The 20,635-nt window shown below is 40.2% G+C and overlaps 1 non-coding gene across 1 annotated transcript; it reads right to left on the reverse strand.

The window, feature by feature from the left end:
• Nucleotides 1-16,586: 16,586 nt before the first annotated feature.
• Gm24168 lies at nucleotides 16,587-16,693 on the reverse strand. Its single transcript, XR_003949148.1, has one exon. It is a non-coding gene; the product is annotated as a U6 spliceosomal RNA (small nuclear RNA).
• Nucleotides 16,694-20,635: the final 3,942 nt, after the last annotated feature.

Genomic DNA, 20,635 nt, shown 5'->3' on the forward strand with positions numbered 1-20,635 from the left:
ACTCTTCTCCCTTTTAAAGGTTGAAAGGCACACAACTTGGTAGGTAATTCACTTTCATTGTTGGAAAGGGAAGTGAATCAAAATACAAACAAGAGCAGATGCACATGTTTTTCTGGATAGATATTTCCATTCTGAGAACCACACAGAGGCTTGCATAACTGTGTAATTTACATAAGGTTGTTTTTCAGGAGAGCTGCCTACAGATAGCTGGTCAGTTGTGGACACTTGAGTTTGTTCTGAAGCTGGAGAATAGTCCAATTCGTACGGGAGTGGCATTTCTTATATCTAGCCAAAACTTACTCATAAAAATCAAGATGCCAAGATACTATATTCTTGTTAGCCATGGAAACAATCCCTGTTTATTTGAAATTTCTGTAATTTTATTTAGATTTATTTTATTTTATTTTATTTTATTTTGTTTTATGTGTATGAGTGTTTTGCCCACACATATGTATATGCCTTGTACCTAAGGGGTGAGAAGAGAATCCCCTAGATCTCGAGACAGATTGTAAGCTCCCATGTGGGTGCTAGGGTCAAACCCAGGTCTTCTGCAAGAGCAACAGGTACTCAACTGCTGAGCCATCTCTCTAGCCCCTGTGATTTTAATTAGAAACAAAGAAACAAACATGTTGTACTGACAGGAAAGAAATGTATTTATAGACTTTAGATCATCTCTCTCAGAGTGGTCAGGTTTCTCAGATTCTCACTGGGCTCATTTCTACCCTACACCATGGGATCTCATGTATATCAAGTGCCAGTTAGAGGTAACTATATAGAAGGCTTTTGTCTGTAATGAAGGGGCAGGAAATCCAAGGTAACAACTACTTCCCAACAAGTCCAGTTTTCTCTCTTCTCACTAAGATATTCCTTTGAAACTTCAACCTAAAGGGGAAAAATAAGTTTCAACTTCCTTGGACAGGATGAGCTGGGATGCCATCTGAACCCATGTGGGGCCACTAGCAAGGCATAGGATTCCCCCAAAGTATTTTGCTGGGTAAGAAAAACCTTTTGTAGGAAAATTAATCAGTAGTTGGATCTATCAATCATTTCAATATGGAAGACTGCTCTCAATCACTGTAGAAAACTGAAAGGTGATTAAAACTGAATTTATTTTATTTTATGCCTCATAGCTAATATTTCTGAGACTGGCAGTTAGACCTTTGACCAACTTGATTACATCCTTTGTGCAGTGAATTACATCACAGACGGTGAATTAAGGGTTTGCCTCTCTGTCTTATACACACAGAGATATAGCTGGTCAAATGAAAATTAAAATGTAGCATGCATTCCATTCTCACAATTTGGAAATTTGAGTCCAGAAAAGCAGATAATAAAATCTGCATTGTGATATGGTAAGACCAAGGCCTAACAGACTCTGACAATTCCATGTGGGTTTCAGTGTTGTTGGTCTGGGGTAGAAGAAGGAATACTGGGAATGAAATACCTTTGTTCTTCGCACACATTTTGCAAGATGATCAAGTAACTGGATGATCTTGGATATTACTGTTTGGTGCATACACAGAGTGTTGAAATTACTTCTAGTTTATTTCTCCCAAAATTCAAGGAAATAAAACAGCCACTCAGGAAAGTACAGATGATAAAACTCAGGGGTTCTGATGAAGTGGGCTCAGCATCAGGTGTCTGGAACTCTCCATCCTAAGTTCCTGCACCTGAGATTCCCTCGTTCCAGCATGCTCAAAGCAAACTTAAGGAAGGACAGACATTTTGATGGGGAAGAAAAGGGTCAGAGGGATATTAGAGGTGGAGACAGAGGAAAGTTAAAAAAAAAAACAACTATATTAAAACTATTTTTGACTTAGTAGCCGAGGGCATGTTTGTCCAAATATTTTTCCATGTATGAAAGAGAACAAGCAAGACCGAGGCTTTTTATCATTATCCTTAGAAAGCAGTTTGCTTTATTCAATGCCTCTTAGATGGACATTTAGAATGTTCTATTTGGTTCTTTCAGAGTAGCATTTCTGTTGGAAGAACTGGGCAAAAGCAGATTCAGTTTGAGAGTAGATCTTTATAACCAAAGTCTCATCTAATCTTCTGAAGCTATGAAGTGAAAGAGAAAACATAGTCGTAAAAGAAAGCAGCTTTCCTTGTATTTCAATGCCCAGACCAGGCTCCATTTGGACCAGGCTCCATTTGGTTAAGGTAGCAAGGAAGTGTGTCCCTGTCAGTGTTGTATCTGCTGGAGGAATGAATAGAAAGCTCTTGTCTCCCAGGATGTCAGTGTAATGCCTTCCACCAGAATTAAGTTCCTTCAAAAACTTAGAGCTAAGCACCTCCTACAACATTTCACATCCCGGAAGGATTAGATTGCTGAAATCAAAGCGAGACCAGAGAGAAGGGCCTTTCAGGTCATCTAGTTCATCCCTTATACTGCTGCATTTCTTCCTGCAGCAAGCGAGTGGCTGCTGGTTTGCTCTGTCTGGTTCTCAGTGCTCTGAAAGAGGGAGCTTTCTACCTTTCCCCAGGGAATCGAGTCTCTAATTTCACAGTTCTCCTTGCCAGGAAGTCATCTCTGATACCCATCTTGTGTTTTCCCTTCTGCTCTCTCTCAGTCCAGCTAGGCAGTCTTTGTTCCAAGACCCTTGTCTCTTTCCCTCTTGGCTGAATGCTGTTTCTCACCCTGCTTTCCGGAATTCTTTGTACTAAAACTCCTTTCAGGTGGTGTCTGATCCTTGGCTCTGGAGATGGCAAAAGATGCCTTTCTTGTCCCTGCTGCTACTCTTGGCTTGCATATGTGAATACAAAACAGATAGGCTTAACTTCAACTTGAAATTGGGCATAAAACAACTCATTTTCACAACTTCCTCTAAAGCCCCTAAATATAATGCTGTTTAATGCTTCTCCAATGGGCTTATTCTTATTCTTAGTGGATCAACTTTGCAGCACATTTAACCACAGAGTCAGCTTTTTTATCCATCGAGAGCAAATCTTAGTTATGTATGCCATAAGACTGAGTTAACATTGCTGGTAAAATGTAATGTAGTGTTTGATGCACAGTAAATTATTGTAGTAAAACCGATGAGCTGTGGACATATTTCTGGATTTTGAAATTTGATTTTACTAAATTTATGTGCAAGAATGCTCATTGCGGCATTAATTATAAACACAAAAAACTGAAATAATGAATATATCTAGAAATAGGGGATTGATGGTTGGGATTTTCATTAATGAATTACTTTATGTTAATTTTTCAAAGTAATAAAGCAGAATACAAAGATTTATAACAATCCCAATTTCATATTTGTAAATGTGCTAGGAAATTGTATAGTATACATAGATTAAAAACTCTAGGTATAAAAATGGTATCATTTTGCTAGCACGTGACCTGTCTTAGTCTCCTTTCTGGTTGATGTGATAAAGTATTGTGACCAAAGCAACGTAGCAGGAAAAGGCTTTATTTTTGCTTGCAGTTTTAGATTATAGTTCATCACTGCAGACAAGGCACAGTGGTGGAAGCTTGAGACCGTTGCTCACATGACATCTACAGTCAAAGTAGAGAGAGGATTAATGCATGTGTGCTCCCTTGCTTGTGTGCTTGGGCCTAGCTCAATTTCTCTACATGTACACCACTCAGGATCCTCTGACTAGAGAAGGGTGCCACCCACAGCAAGCTGGACCTTCCGACTTCAATGAACTTAATTAAAGCACTCTTTATTGGACATACCCACAAACCATCCCAAAACAGACAATACCTCTTTGAGACTCTCTTCCAGATGAGGCTAGAATTTGTCAAGATGACAGTTAAAACTAACCACCATTGTGGTGCCCCTCACGAAAAGAGGATATTATTTTTAATTTTTAATTTCTAGACATGGTATGTTTTGTAATCCAAGTCTCTATAAAATAAATTATATAGTTCATGTTATAGAATATTTATTATTTGGATTGAAAAACGTCTTCAGGTTAATCTGTTGTAAAATCCTTTAGCTTTACATTCAACACCTGGGCAAACTTTTATGCTTGGTGAAGGAAGATTAAAGAAAATGACTGGCTTAGTAAGTCATGTTTGGCAGGCTATCAGAAAATGACCATGGCCTTAGACAGGAGGATCCAGAACAGGACTTATGGCCTCTTGCTTGCTTTCTGCCTCTGACCTGTCTCTATGGCTTGGTATACACACGGAGTCATGTTTAGCTCAGACACGATTCTTCATACTCCTTTATATAAGGAAAGGAGTTTACTTGATTATATAATCATTAAATCAATGCACCTATACGTGAACTATAGTTTTGGTGATCAAGAACTTTATGTCTTTGAACATGGGAAAAATCAGATTCATAGTCTCTGTGGAAGAGAAGCTTAGATGGTGTACTAGATAAACCTCATATAATGTTTAAACTAGAGATTACAAAGCTGGTATGTGATAGAGAAGAACTAGGCCCTAGACTTCTTCCATCATATCCTTAAATCCTGCTATACCGCTAACAGGTGGCCTCCTGTGGATCAGCTTTCTGATCTGTAAAGTGGCTTTATTATTAAGAGACTGAAGGACAAGAGCATATGGAATATGGAAGTTGCCTTCCGACGATGGAAATTTTGAACGATGAAGCCGAATGCTGACTTAGAACTAGAAACAGAATCTTAGGGTCCTGATTCCTAGATTGGCAGTCTATTTAGTCTCACTTGAATACACTGTGCTTTCTTTTTCTTTTTCCCCCTCTCTCTCTCCCTCCCTCCTTTCCCCTCTCTCCCCCCTCCCTCACTCCTGCCCCCTCTCTACTTTCCCCTCCCCTCCCTCCCTCCCCCTCTTTCTTTCTTTCTTTCTTTCTTTCTTTCTTTCTTTCTTTCTTTCTTTCTTTCTTTCTTTCTTTCTTTCTTTCCTTCTTTCCTTCCTTCCTTTCTTCCTTTCTTTCTTTCTCTCTCTCCCTTTCTTTCTTCATTCTTTTCTTTTTTATTAGATATTTTTTAATTTACATTTCAAATGTTATCCCATTTCCTAGTTTCCCCTCCAAAAATCCCCTATCCCCTCCCCCTCCCTCTGCTTCCCAACACACCAACTCCTATTCATGGTCCTGGCATACCCCTATACTGGGGCATAGACCCTTCACAGGACCAAGGACCTCTCCTCCCACTGATGACCTACTAGAACATCCTCTGCTACATATGCAGCTAGAGTCACAAGTTCCACCATGTGTTTTTTGATAGGTCATATGGTTTCAAGGAGCTCTGGGGGTACTGGTCAGTTCATGTTGCTGTTCTTTCTGTGGGGCTTCAGACCCCTTCAGCTCCCTGGGTACTTTCTCTGGCTTCTTCATTGGGGACCTTGTGTTCTATCCAATGGATGACTGTGAGCATCCACTTCTGTATTTGCCAGGCACTGGTAGAGCCTCCCAGGAGACAGCTATATCAGGCTCCTGTCAGCAGGCTCTTCTTGGCATCTGCCTAGTGTCTGGGTTTGATGGTTGTTTATGGGATGGTTCCCCAGGTGGGACAGTCTTTGGATGGTTGTTCCTCAAGGCTTTGCTCCAAACTTTGTCTCTGTAACTCCTTACATGGGTATTTAGTTCCCCCTTCTAAAAAGGATTCTGAGCTTCTGGGCTAATATCCACTTATCAGTGAATGCATATCATGTGTGTTCTTTTGTGATTGGGTTACCTCAATCAAGATGATATCTTCCAGATCCATCCATTTGCCTAAGAATTTCATGAATTCGTTGTTTTTAATAGCTGCCTAGTACTCCATTGTGTAAATGTAACAAATTTTCAGTATCAATTCCTCTGTTGAGGGACATCTGGGTTCTTTCCAGATTCTGGCTATTATAAATAAGGCTGCTTTGAACATAGTGAAGCATGTGTCCTTATTACATGGTGGAGCATCTTCTGGGTATATGCCCAGGAATAGTATTTCTAAATCTTCCTGTAGAATTATGTCCAATTTTCTGAGGAACCACCAAACTGATTTCCAGAGTGGTTGTACCAGCTTGCAGTCCCACCAGTAGTGGAGGAGTGTTACTCTTTTTCCACATCCTGGCCAGCATCTGTTGTCAACCGAGTTTTTGATCTTAGCCATTCTGACTGGTGTGAAGTAGAATCTCAGGGTTGTTTTGATTTGCATTTCCCTGTTGAACATTCTTTAGGTGCTTCTTTGCCATTTGGTATTCCTCATTTGAGAATTCTTTGTTTAGCTCTGTACCCCATTTTTAATAGGGGTATTTAGTTTTCTGGAGTCCAACTTCTTGAGTTCTTTATATATTTTGGATTCTAGTCCCCTAACTGATTTAGGATTGGTAAAGATTTTTTTCCCCATCTGTTGGTTGCCTTTTGGTCTTATTGAAGGTGTCCTTTGTCTTACAGAAGCTTTGCAATTTTATGAGGTCCCATTTGTTGATTCTTGATCTTATATCACAAGCCAATGGTGTTCTGTTCAGGAATTTTTCCCCTGTACTCATATCTTCGAGGCTCTTTCCCACTTTCTTCTCTGTAAGTTTCAGGGTCTCTGGTTTTATGTGGAGTTCTTTGATCCACTTAGACTTGAGCTTTGTACAAGGAGATAAGAATGGATCAATTCACATTCTTCTACATGCTAACCGCCAGTTGAGCCAGCATCATTTGTTGAAGATGCTGTCTTCTTTCCATTGGATGGTTTTAGTTCCTTTGACAAAGATCAAGTGACCATAGGTATGTGGGTTCATTTCTGGGTCTTCAATTCTGTTCCATTGATCTACCTGTCTGTCACTGTACCAGTACCATGCAGTTTTTTTTTTTTTTTAATCACAATTGCTCTGTAGTACAGCTTGAGGTCAGGCATGGTGTTTCCACCAGAGGTTCTTTTATCATTGAGAAGAGTTTTTGCTATCCTAGTTTTTTTTGTTGTTGTTCCAGATGAATTTGCAAATTGCCCTTTCTAACTCAGTGAAGAATTGAGTTGGAAATTTGATGGGGATTGCAATGAATCTGTAGATTGCTTTTGGCAAGATAGCAATTTTGACTATTAATTCTGCCAATCCATGAGCATGGGAGATCTTTCCATCTTCTGAGGTCTTCATTGATTTATTTCTTAAGAGACTTGAAATTTTTGTCATATAGATCTTTCACTTTCTTAGTTAAAGTCACACCAAGCTATTTTATATTATTGGTGACTATTTTGAAGGGTGTTATTTCCCTAATTTCTTTCAAAGCCTGTTTATCCTTTGTGTAGAGAAAGGCCACTGATTTGTTTGAGTTAATTTTATATCCAGCTACTTCAATGAAGATGTTTATCAGGTTTAGGGGTTCTCTGGTGGAATATTTAGGGTCATTTATATATACTATCATATCATCTGCAAATAGTTGTATTTTGAGTTCTTCCTTTCCAATTCCTTTGATCTCCTTTTGTTGTCTAATTGCTCTGGCTAGGACTTCAAGTACTATATTGAATAGGTAGGGAGACAGTGGGCAGGCTTGTCTAGTCTCTGATTTTAGTGGGGTTGCTTCCAGTTTCTCACCATTTAGTTTGAAGTTTGCTACTGGTTTGCTGTATATTGCTTTTATTATGTTTAGGTATGGGCCTTGAATTCCTGATCTTTCCAAGACTTTTATCATGAATGGGTGTTGGATTTTTTCAAATGCTTTCTCAGCATCTAATGAGATGATCATGTGGCTTTGGTCTTTGAGTTTGTTTATATAGTGGATATCTTTGATGGATTTTGGTATATTGATCCATCCCTGCATCCCTGGAATGAAGTCTACTTGATCATGTTGGATGATTGTTTTGATGTATTCTTGGATTTGGTTTGCAGGAGTTTTATTGAGTATTTTTGCATCGATATTCATAAGGAAAATTGGTCTGAAGTTTTCTTTCTTTGTTGGGTCTTTATGTGGTTTAGGTATCAGAGTAATTGTGGCATCATAGAATGAATTGGGTAGAGTACCTTCTGTTTCTATTTTGTGAAATAGTTTGAAAAACATTGGAATTAGGTCCACTTTGAAGGTCTGATAGAACTCTTCACTAAACCCATCTGGTCCTGGGCTTATTTTGGTTGGGAGACTATTGATGACTGTTTCTATTTCTTTAGGGGATATGGGACTGTTCGGATCATTAATCTGATCCTGATTTAACCTTGATATCTGGTATCTATCTAGAAAATTGTCCATTTCATCCAGGTTTTCCAGTTTTGTTCAGTATAGCCTTTTGAGGTATGATCTAATGATTTTTTGGATTTCCTCAGATTCCGTTGTTATATCTTCCTTTTCTTTTCTGAATTTGTTAACTCAGATACTGTCCCTGTGCCCTCTAGTTAGTCTGGCTAGAGGTTTATCTATCGTGTTGATTTTCTCAAAGAACCAGATCCTTGTTTGGTTGATTCTTTGAATAGTTCTTTTTGTTTCCACTTGGCTGATTCCATTCCTGAGTTTGATTATTTCTTGCCATCTACTCCTCTTGGGTGAATTTGCTTTCTTTCGTTCTAGAGCTTCTAGGTGTGCTGTCAGGCTCCTAGTGTACGGTCTCTCTAGTTTCTTTTTGGAGGCACTCACAGCTATGAGCTTCTCTCTTAAGACTGCCTTCATTGTGTCGCATAAGTTTGGTTATGTTGTGGTTTTGTTATCTTTAAACTCTAAAAATTCTTTAATTTCTTTCTTTATTTCTTCCCTGACCAAGTTATCATTGAATAGTGTTGTTCAGCTTCCATGTGTATGTGGTTTTTCTATTATTTATGTTGTTATTGAAGAAGATCAGCCTTAGTCTGTGGTGATCTGATAGGATGCATGGGATTATTTCAATATTTTTGTATCTGCTGAGGCCTGTTTGGTGATCGATTATATAGTCAGTTTTGGAGACGGTACCATGAGGTGCTGAGAAGAAGGTATATTCTTTTGTTTTAGGATGAAATGTTCTATAGATGTCTGTTAAATCCATTTGTTTCATAGCATCTGTTAGTTTCAGTGTGTCTATGTTTAGTTTCTGATTCCAGAATCTGTCCATTGATGATAGTGAGGTGTTGAAGTCTCCCAGTATTACTGTGTGAGGTGTAATGTGTGCTTTGAATTTTAGCAAAGTTTCTTTAATGAATGTGGATGCCCTTGCATTTGGAGCATACATGTTCAGAAACGAGAGTTCATCTTTGTAAATTTTACATTTGATGAGTAAGAAGTGTCCCTCCTTATCTTTTTTGAGAACTTTAGGTTAAAAGTCAAAAGTCAATTTTATTCGCTATTAGAATAGCTACTCTTGCTTGTTTTGGGACAATTTGCTCGGAAAATTGTTTTCTAGCCTTTTACTCTAAGGCAGTGTCTGTCTTTGTCTCTGAGGTGGGTTTCCTGTATGCACCAAAAAGTTGGGTCCTGTTTACGTAACCAGTCTGTTTTCTTTTTTGGAAAGGAATTGAGTCCATTGATATTAAGAGATATTAAGGAAAAGTCATTGTTGCTTCCTGCTATTTTTGTTTTTAGAGTTGGAATTCTGTTCATGTAGCTATCTTCTTTAGGTCTGTTGAAAGATTACTTTCTTGCTTTTTCTAGAGTGTAGTTTCCCTCCTTCTGTTGAAGTTTTCCCTTTATTATCCTTTGAAGGTCTGGAATTGTGGAAAGATATTGTGTAAATTTGGTTTTGTCATGGAATACCTTAGTTTCTCCATCTATAGTAATTGAGAGTTTTGCTGGGTATAGTAGCCTGGGCTGGCATTATGTTCTCTTAGGGTCTGTATGACATCTGCCCAGGCTTTCATAGTCTCTTGGAGAAGTCAGGTCTAATTTTGATAGGTCTGCCTTTATATGTTACTTGACATTTTCCCCTTACATCTTTTAATATTCTTTCTTTATTTTGTTCACTTGGTGTTTTGATTATTATGTGACAGGAGGAATTTCTTTTCTGTTCCAAACTATTTGGAGTTCTGTAGGCTTCTTGTATGTTCATGGGCATCTCTTACTTTATGTTGGGGAAGTTTTCTTCTATAATTGTGTTGAAGAGATTTACTGGCTCTTTAATTGAAATTGTCTATAATTATTATCTTTAGTTTTGGTCTTCTCATTCTGTTTTGTGTTAGGATCTTTTTGCATTTCACATTTTCTTTGATAGTTGTGTCAATGTTTTATATGGTATCTTCTGCATCTGAGATTCTGTCTTCTATCTCTTGTATTCTGTTGGTTATGCTTGCATCCTTGGCTCCTGACTTCTTTTCTATTTTCAGAGTGATCTCCCTTTGTGATTTCTTTACTGTTTCTACTTCCATGTTTAGATCCTGGAAGGTTTTTTTCAATTCTTTAACATGATTGGATGTGTTCTACTGTATTTCTTTAAGGGAGTTATTTATTTCCTTCTTAAAGTCCCCCATCATCTTCATGAGAAATGACTTTAGATCCATATCTTGCTTTTCTGGTGTGATCCAGGACTTGCTAAGGTGGGAGAGTTTGGTTTTGATGAAGTCAAGTAACCTTGGTTTCTGTTGCTTCTGTTCTTATGCTTGCCTCCTGCAATCTGATTATCTCAAGTGCTTGCTGCCCTAAATATATCTGATTGGAGCCTGTCCTTTCTGTAATCCTGGTTGATTCTGATCCTGTGATTGCAGGATCCTGTGAACCTGAGATTCTTGGTGTGTCATTAGTTCTTGGCAGTCAATATTCCTCTGAGACCCTTAGATCCTCATGGAACCAAGATCCTGGTATCCTGGTATCCTGGATTCCTGGAATCCTAAGATCCTGGGTGTGATACAGTGCCTGGAAGTGGTGTCTCCTCTGGGGACTTTGGGGCTGTCTGGTGTGTTTGAAACCAATGTTTACCAGCACAGACTAGAAGGGAACCCAAGCCCTGGTAGGGAGGGTTTCCTGCATCCCTGGCCCTGCTGGCACAGGCCCATCACGATTGTTTTGGAACAGTAGTTGTGTTCTACTCACCAGTGATCCTAAGATCCTGGGCATGCTAGGGTTCCTGCCAAGTGAAGAGTCCTGCGAGGATTGTGAGACCATCTGCCGAGTTTGCACCCAAGGTGGCCAGGAGCTGGCACTGACCAGAAGGCCTCTCTTATCTTCCTTTCTTCCTTCCTTCCTTCCTTCCTTCCTCCCTCCCTCCCTCCTTCCCTCCTTCCCTCCCTTCCTTCCTCCCTCCCTCCCTCTCTCTCTTCCTTTCTTTCTCCTTTCTCTCTCTCTCTCTTTCTTCCTTCCTTTCTTTCTCTTTCTTTCTTTCTCTCTCTTTTTCTCTCTTTCCCTCTCTCTCTCTATTCTTTCTCTCTCCCTCCCTCCCTCCTTCATCCCTCTCTCCCTCCCTCCCTCCCTCCCTCCCTCCCTCCCTTCCTTCCTTCCTTCCTTCCTTCCTTCCTTCCTTCCTTCCTTCCTTCCTGTCTCTCTGAGTTCAGGCTGGCCTTGAATTCAGATATCTGCTCCCTTCTGCCTCCCAAGTTCTGACACTAAAGGTGTATGCCACCCTTGCCCAGATATTGGGGTTATTTCAATCCCAAAGGACTTTCTGTTCTTAGCAGACTCTTACTGTGTTCCAAGTTACCCAACTTTGTGTTCACTGCCATTTTGTGAAAGATATTCCTAAGTGAAAGAATTGACTGGTAGTTATAGTTTGAACAGGAAATCTTTATGACAAATTGTTTCTGAAGAGCTAAGATTTGAATTCCCCATGGTAACTTTTCAGCCTCTTTCTTGTAGTAGATATTTGTATCACGTGGGCAGCATAGTCAGGGGCTATGATCTTTCCACATTTACCAACGTAGTGAGGTACACACTGCTGCATCAAGGTGGGTCACTGCCAGTTTCAGAGTCACCTGTCTTTAACCTATGTTGACAGAGGAGGAATCTGATATCTCTCTCACCTCAGACAAGAGGCAACTGAGAAGGTATGTGTCAAAAATGAGCTACTGTAAATAGCTTGCCTTATCTGATTCGTAGTAGTGTTGTTTATGTGTAGCTAACATGACTTCCTTCATTTTTCAAAATCCCTTTTTTCTGCCAGCTCCCACGATGACTCCATGGTGCAATGTGCTTTGTGTCTGCTCTGCTGGCCTCTGACCTCTGCAACACAAAGCCAGCTTTTAAAGATTTCACTGTTTGCTTCAAGCTTCACGCTGGGTGCCTGCTGTGGACCACATTTTGCATGTTTTTCTAGTGATTTTTCAACTACTTCCTTGGGGGAAAAATGTCCATATCTGAAATCATTTGTTGATAATTAGGGTGGCCAGCTACTAGCATTCTATTATAAGGCTTACATTAAGATATCATGTGCAGTAGTATCAAAACTTTGTATTATAAAAGGGTGGAGGGTCACAGGAAGAGGTTTGGAATGGGATTCTGTGGTCTAAATGTTCTTGGTCAAGTTGCCAGTGGTAATAACAATTGAAATTTGAAGTGATTTACAGATCAAAAATAAGATCACAAGACTACTGAGATGGTTCAGAGAGTAAAGCACACGTTGTGCAAGCAGGAAGACATGAGTTTGGATCTTTAGAACCCATGCAAACGTGTATGCAGTGGTACAAGAATGGCATCCAGCACTCCTGTAGTGAGATGGAAGATAGACAGACAGAAGTATCCTCAGAAACTCACTGGGCAGTTAGTCTGATATATACAGCAATGAGTAAGAGACTATGTGGGCTGGAGAGATGTATCCATTGTTAAGAGCAGTACCTGCCCTTCCAGAGAATCTGGGTTCAGTTCCAGAACACATAGGACAGCTCACAACTAAGTGTAACTACACCTCTACAAGATCAGACCTACCCCAGGACTCCAGAGGCACTGTATGCACCCATATGAAGCATAGACTTACATGCAGATAAAACACCATATACACAAAATATATCAGAAAGGGACAGACAGGGAGACAGGGATACTCTGTCTGAAATAACACCTCAGGTTGTCCTCTACACACATCCTCTGGCACATGTACATCATAAAACATCCACACCATGTCAGATGCATACCATGGCACTTTCACATCCTGTCATATACACACTGTGGTACATGCATACCATGACACATGCATATCCTGGCACATGCATGCTCTAGCAAACGTGCACCCATGCTCACACACAGGGAGACACACACACACACACACACACACACACACACACACACACTCACGGGGATACACACACACTCACACACGGGGACACACACACTTATTATATTCATCAATATACATACATCCACAAAGATTAAAAGAAAACTAAAACAATCAAAAAATCAACTTAGAGGTATTAGTAATTTATCTAATAGAATTTCCTAAGTATCTACTTTATACTGGGTACTCCAGCCTTAAATATTAGCAAGACATGGTTCTTTGCATTTTGACTAAATTTGTAAATCACTTATTTAGTTTTTATAACTCTGTAAAGCAAGATATAATTTTTCAACTATAATCAATTAAATGCAGAAAGAGACTATGCTAATTTATTCTATGTTTTAAAGGGCAGAGTTTACCTATAGGCCCAGGCTTCCTTGAGTAAGCTTCTCTCTTTCCTGGGAACACAGGCCCTAGGCTCAAACATCTGTGCATCTAGAGCCAGGCAAATCAGTAGCTTATAAACTTTGCAACTCCTTTGGGCTAAGATAAGAAAAATACTTTGTATTACTGTGAGACACCCATGGGTTCTGCAGGTGAGAAACACTGTATACTACGTGGTACACAGTAACTCTCAACCAAATTACTGTGATAAGAACAAGAATGATTATGCTGTAGTTACAGAGTGAATCAACAGGAATCTTGAGAAAAATATACTATCTGAAGTTCAGTAGGACCAAAGAAGTATGTAAATTTTGATCACCATTTTCACAAGTCACTACAAAAAATATAAAATACATCTTAACTAATTTATTTATTCAATAATAAATACTTGTTCAGCAGTTGCTGTGTGGCAGAAACACATATGGGCACTGGAAATCTCCATGGAAGACACTAATTTTCAGAAGTGGATTGCAGGCATCTCCTTTTTTTCTTTTACATATTATGTACAGTTTTTTTTATTGTTTCTTTTTTAGCTATTCTCTTTACATCCTGTTCACTGACCCCATCCTGGTCACCTCCTTCAACAATCCTTCCTCTATCCTTCCTCCCTTTTGCCTTTGAGTAGGTGGGTGCCCCCCTGGGAATTTCCAGACTCTGGCACATCAAGGGATGTGCAAGGCTAGGCACTTCTTATCCCACTGAGGCCAGACAAGGCAGCCCAGCTAGAAGAACATATCTCATGTGCAGGCAACAGCTTTTGGGATAGACCTTGCTCCAGTTATTCTCAACCCACATAAAAGCACACATCTGTTACATATGTGCGGGAGGCTTAGGTCCAGCCCATGTAGGTTCTTCGGTTGGTGGTTCAATCTCTGAGAGTCCCAAGGGTGCAGGTTAATTGATTCTGTTGGTCTTCTTGGGGAGTTACTATCCCCTATAGGTCACAATCCTTCCTCCTATTTTTCCTTAAGAGTCCCCAAAGCTCCAACCACTGTTTGGCTGTGGATATCTACATCTGTATGAGTCAGCTGCTGGGTGGAGCCTTTCAAGGAACCAATGCTAGACTGTCTGCAAGCATAGCAGAATATCATTAATAGTGTCAGTGATTGGTGCTTGTCCATGGGATAGGTCTCAAGTTGGGCATGTTCTTGGTTGGCTGTTCCCTCAGTCTCTGTTCCACTCACCCTCCTTGCATTTTTTTGAAGACAGGATACATTTTGGGTCAAAATTTTTTGGGATGGGTTGGGTGTCCCTGTTGTTCCATTGGGGTTCCTGCTTGGCTACTGGAGGTGGCCTCTTCAGGTTCCATATTCCTAGCACTATGAGTCATAGCTAAGGACACCCCAATTGATTCTTAGGCTCTTCCTTTTACCAGTTCTCTGTCTCTTCCTGAAAGAGGCCCCTACCTCCATACCCCCATCAAATACAGATTTCCATTCATTTTCATGGCCATCTTGCCATCCCTCCTGTCCCTCTCACACCTAATCCTGGACCACCTCAATGCCTTCCACATCCCCTCTCTCATCCAGTTCCCTCTCTCCATCTGCCTCTTATTATTATTTTATTTCCCCTTCTAAGTAGGATTCAAGTATCCTCATGTGGGCCTTCCTTCTTGTTTGACTTCTTTGGGTTTGTAGAGTGTAGCATGGGAATCTTGTATTTTATGGCCAATGTCCAGTTATAAGTGAATATACTATGCATGTCCTTTTTGGACTGGGTTACCTCACTCAGGATGATATTCTCAAGATCCATCCATTTGAATGATTGCAGGCATTTTCTTTTCTTTTTTTTTTTTTCCCTCTTGGGCTCTTCCCTTCCCCCCTCCTTCCCCGTTCCTGCCCCCTCTTTCCATGTGGTCATGGTCAGCCTCTACTTCTCTACTCTCTCCCTCTCTCTGAGTTTCTGTCTCTACTACCCTCTTAACTCCCCTCCCCATGGCCTGAATAAACTCTATTCTATGCTATACCATAATGTGGCTGGTACCTCAGGGGGAAAGGATGCCTTGGCATGGGCCTCCCAAGGCACCCTCTACCCCCATACCTCACCACACCTCCATAGAACATATTCTTATTCTCTATCTTTTTATTAACACAGCACATGCTAAATTAGACGTTATTCTCTGCACCTATTAGAAATTGATGGTTGGTGCTAAATATTATTTATAAATACCCAATGACTAGATGCTACGAAAGCATGACTGGGATAGGACAGAGCAAGGGACATAGACAGGACAGACAGAGCAGGCTTCAGGGGACGGATTCTGGGTTTAAATTCCGGATGCTTGACCAGACAAGCCACTAGATCTAGATTTTTCTGTGTTCTTTTGTGTGTGTGTGTGTGGTTTGATTTTTTTGTTTTATACTTTTTATTAGGTATTTTCCTCATTTACATTTCCAATGCTATCCCAAAAGTCCCCTATACCCTCCCCCCAACCCCCTACCCACCCACTCCCACTTTTTGGCCCTGGCTTTCCCCTGTACTGGGGCATATAAAGTTTGCAACTACAATGGGCCTCTCTTTCCAGTGATGGCCGATTAGGCCATCTTTTGATACATATGCAGCTAGAGTCAAGAGCTTCGGGGTACTGGTTAGTTCATAATGTTGTTCCACCTATAGGGTTGCAGATCCCTTTAGCTCCTTGGGTACTTTCTCTAGCTCCTCCATTGGGGGCCCTGTGATCCATCCAATAGCTGACTGTGAGCATCCACTTCTGTGTTTGCTAGGCCCCGGCATAGTCTCACAAGAGAGAGCTATATCTGGGTCCTTTCAGCAAAATCTTGCTAGTATATGCAATGGTGTCAGTGTTTGGAAGCTGATTATGGGATGGATCCCTGGATATGGCAGGCTCTAGATGGTCCATCCTTTTGACACAGCTCCAAGCTTTGTCTCTGTAACTCCTTCTATGGGTGTTTTGTTCCCAATTCTAAGAAGGGGCAAAGTGTCCACACTTTGGTCTTCCTTCTTGAGTTTCATGCGTTTAGCAAATTGTATCTTATATCTTGGGTATCCTAAGTTTCTGGGCTAATATCCACTTATCAGTGAGTACATATTGTGTGAGTTCCTTTGTGATTGGGTTACCTCACTCAGGATGATACCCTCCGGGTCCATCCATTAGCCTAGGAATTTCATAAATTCATTCTTTTTAATAGCTGAGTAGTACTCCATTGTGTAAATGTACCACATTTTCTGTATCCATTCCTCCGTTGAGGAAAAATATGGAACGCTTCACGAATTTGCGTGTCATCCTTGCGCAGGGGTCACGCTAATCTTCTCTGTATCATTCCAATTTTAGTATATGTGCTGCCGAAGCGAGCACGATTGCAGGCATTTTCAATGTCAGCATTTATTATATGAATGAGATCAGAGAGTTATATGATTTACTATTAATGCCTGACGAAGTGGCAGCATCAGGATGCCAAGTGCCTTCTCAGTGCTTCTACAGCTGCTTTATGACTGTCTTTAGTAAGAAGAGCTCTTGGTTATAGAGCAACTTCTTTGTTTGGTGAAATGACTCCGTCCACAGGTCAGTCAACAGGGTCTGCTAGAGAGAGGTGGGGACTGAGGGGCAAGAGACGAGAAGAATGGAGACAACACAGGCTATCTGCTCATGGCTCACGGCTCAAGGCTCAAGACTCAAGTCTCGTTTATTGGAAAGCAACTTAGGGTATATAAGCACAAGCTGGGGAGTGCAGCTGGAGACACTTAACCACAAGTCCAGGATGTATAGGAGAAAAACAAGATGTTATCAGTGTGTTCAGGGTTTTTCTTAACTTACTATTCCAGAGGGTTGGCTTCTTGCAAGAACATCATGCTCTGAAAACAAGTCTCTTGTCAGAGTGGAAAAGTAGCACTTGTAGGTAAATAGCCCGAGATGGCTGCAGAGATGATAGCTGCTTTCTGCTAAGAGTCGACTCCCAACAGTGAAAGAATGGCAGAGGTTGTAGAATGTTGAGAAAATCTGAAATCCTAGCATATTATAATTATAATTTATTCGGAGGTGTTCAAACAGGGAAAAACGAAGTAAAAAGGAACACACTAGTTGAGAAGTGACATGGGAGATTCTGCTCATGTGACAACTATGACTTACTCTATAATTAGGGTTTTTTGTTTTTTTGGGTTTTTTTTTGTTTGTTTTTTTAGTACCTACCGTGGTTTGAATATGAAAGTTTTCCCATAGGCTCATGTGTGTGGACACATGATCCCTAGCTAGTGGTGCTGTTTCAGAAGGTTATGGTACTTTAGGATGTCGAGTCGTGCTGGGTGAAATACATCATTTTGAGGTTTTATGGCTTGGTCCCACAATTCTCTCCCTGACTACCATGGCAATGTGACAATCTGGCCTCGTGCTTCTGATGCCATGGATTCTCCACCCTGGTGGACTTTATCCATCTGAAATAGTAAGTTAACAAAAACCCTTTTCCTTCTCTAAACTGCTAGTGTCAGCATATTTATCGTAGCAATGTAAATAATAAAACAAATACAGTGACCAATAGCTTCCATATCCCAAGCCCCTTCTTTGCTTACAACATAAATATGTACCATAAACTTAGGCATCAACAGCTAATATGGAGCTTTTATAAAGCATCCAGTATGTGCTAAGCTGACTTAAATTATCTAATATTCTAAAAGTAATGGAAGCAAGTACCAATTGCTGACTTGTCATGAGGTTATCATTGCTCAAGTGTAATTTCGGTTACTATAATAAAACACTCAGACCAAAAGCAACTGAGGGAAAGAAAGGGCTGATTTGGCTTACACTTCCAAGTCACAGTCTGTTACTGAAGGAAGTCAAGGTAGGAACTGAATCATAAGCTTGAAGCAAAGACCACAGAGGAACGTTGGATGATGGCTTGTTCACATGCTCATTCTTAGCTAGCTGTCTTATATAGATCAGACAGATCTGCCCAGTGAATGGTGCTGCTCACAATGGGCTTGGACCTCCCACTACATTAATTAACAATCAAGATAATGTTTCATCACTAATTCATTGAAGTATGCTGTTTGTATATAGAGCTAATGGGACTTTTGCTTAATGTGTATCTGTGAAACATCTCATTATTGCAGAGGTACAATCATATAGGAACTAGAGAATTCTAAATTATATGCTCACTATCATTCATTTCCCATGTAAAATCTTCAAATTTCTAAGAACAATTAGGAAAATATGAATTAACAATTAACACTACAATAAGAATGAAGAAAATCAAGAAACAAGAAAATATGTATCATAAGGTGAACTAAAGAATGTTTCTCATAAACAATGTGTTTTCTTCCCTCTGACCCTCAATTTTTAGAGATGTCCATGCCTACATACTGACTCCTACCAGGATGCATGTGGAATGAGCAGATTGGTGGTGGCACTGGGCTGTACCAGAGTGCCTAGATGGGAAAAACAGATGCTCTTGATGAACACAACTGAAATCATCACTCAGGCCATCACTAGCGAAAGCCTTGGGTGAATACTCTTAAAACCCAAGTATCCATTTAAAAACTAATTGCCTTTGACATTGGAAATGCACACCATGGATTTCATGTGGACGCCTTTCCTTTGAGGTCTACAGTATTTACTGCTGGGCTCCACATGTGTTCAAATGCAAAATATAATTGGGAAGTTCCAACTCATTTTAGCTTGACAACAAGAACCAATCATGAGGAGTCAGGAAATGAGATGCATCTAACAGTTCCACTATGTGGGGAGACTGTTTACCCAGAATTGTATCATGATGCCCAGTCATCCCCCAACACACTCTTGCTTTGGTGGCATCTACCTCAATCATCAATAGTAAAGTGAAATGAAGAATTTTGGGGAGGGGGTAGTAATATATATTTGTTTTGTTTCGAGACAGGGTTTCTCTGTATAGCCCTGGCTGTCCTGGAACTCACTCTGTAGACCAGGCTGGCCTCAAACTCAGAAATCCACCTGCCTCTGCCTCCCAAGTGCTGGTATTAAAGGTGTGCTCCACCACTACCCGGCTGGGGAATAGTAATATTTAACTTGTGTGCTTCTTGTTCTATTGCCTTGGCTTTTCATCTAACTTTACATTGTTTATAGAGTCAGTGCTTACATATCACAAGCTTCGGCATGGTGTTGAAATTCCGAGCTTTAAATAATGTTTCTGGAGTTCTTGGGCTCATTATTTTTGCAAGTAGGGATAGATTGTTTTTGTCTGGTCAACAAAATTTGGAACATCACTAAATAAAACATTTCTCTAGTTTTCGAGCAGTAAAAACAATAAATAAATAAAAATTGTGCAGTGAAGTAAAAGGAAGTAGAAACTAAGGGTATCCTAACAGGTATGGCTGCAAACTAACTGTTCATTGAATTTTGAAAAGTTTTGCAAAATTAGATTGAATTCTCATTTCTTTCTGGTGGGATGGTGATGCCACTTCTTTGAGAGTAATACATTAGTACAATTAGAGATCTAGTTATTTGTAAAAAGCAAAATTGGTCATTTATTCATAAATTCTAGATTTCTAAATAGTTGATGTGCTAATGTCTGTGCATTGATTTGGTTAAATAACTCTTTTAATCTTGTATTGAAATGTTACAAAATGACAAGAGAAAGAAAAATGGAGAAACAGAGACACAGAAGGACATACACACACAGAGAGAAACATAGAAAGATGTTGTGGATAGCCCTGGGGCTAATTATATTTGTTGTTAATTCCATTCTCCTGTGAGGGGCTGTGAACAAGGAATGAGTCAGCACTCAGGTGATTTCCTCTAAACCTGTTTCTCACCTTAATTTGTAAAATAAAGGAGATCTGATGACTGGAGAGATAAAAGGGAAGGTGGAGAGGAAGGTGAGGAGAGAAGAGAAGGAGAAAATGGAAGAGGGAGAGGTTGCAGAGAAGGAGGAGGAAGAAGAAGAAAAGCAGAGCAGAAGCACATGGCCCGGAGAAACCGCAAGTTCTAAGGGGTCTCAGCGATGTGGAAGATGGTAGTGTAGAGGTAGATCTGCCCAATCAAGGGACACAGTATATGTTCATAATTAACCGAGTTGTATTGTCATTGCCGGGCATATTTAGGTTGGAGATTTACCCCTACAGAAAAAGATGGAGAGACGCAGAGAAAAAAGGAGAGAAAAAAAGGAAGCCCTTCTGTTTGCCAGCCCTCCAGACTCCACACCACCACACAAAGCTTCAATTTGCTTTCCATTAAGACATTGGTTAGACGGCAGCTGTTGAACCTCTTAAGAGAATACACGCTATGGTAATAAACATCATCTCAGAAACAGGCTTTCTGTTCATTTCCTCC

Source organism: Mus musculus, chromosome 10, assembly GCF_000001635.26.
Source record: "Mus musculus strain C57BL/6J chromosome 10, GRCm38.p6 C57BL/6J".
NCBI lineage: Eukaryota > Metazoa > Chordata > Mammalia > Rodentia > Muridae > Mus > Mus musculus.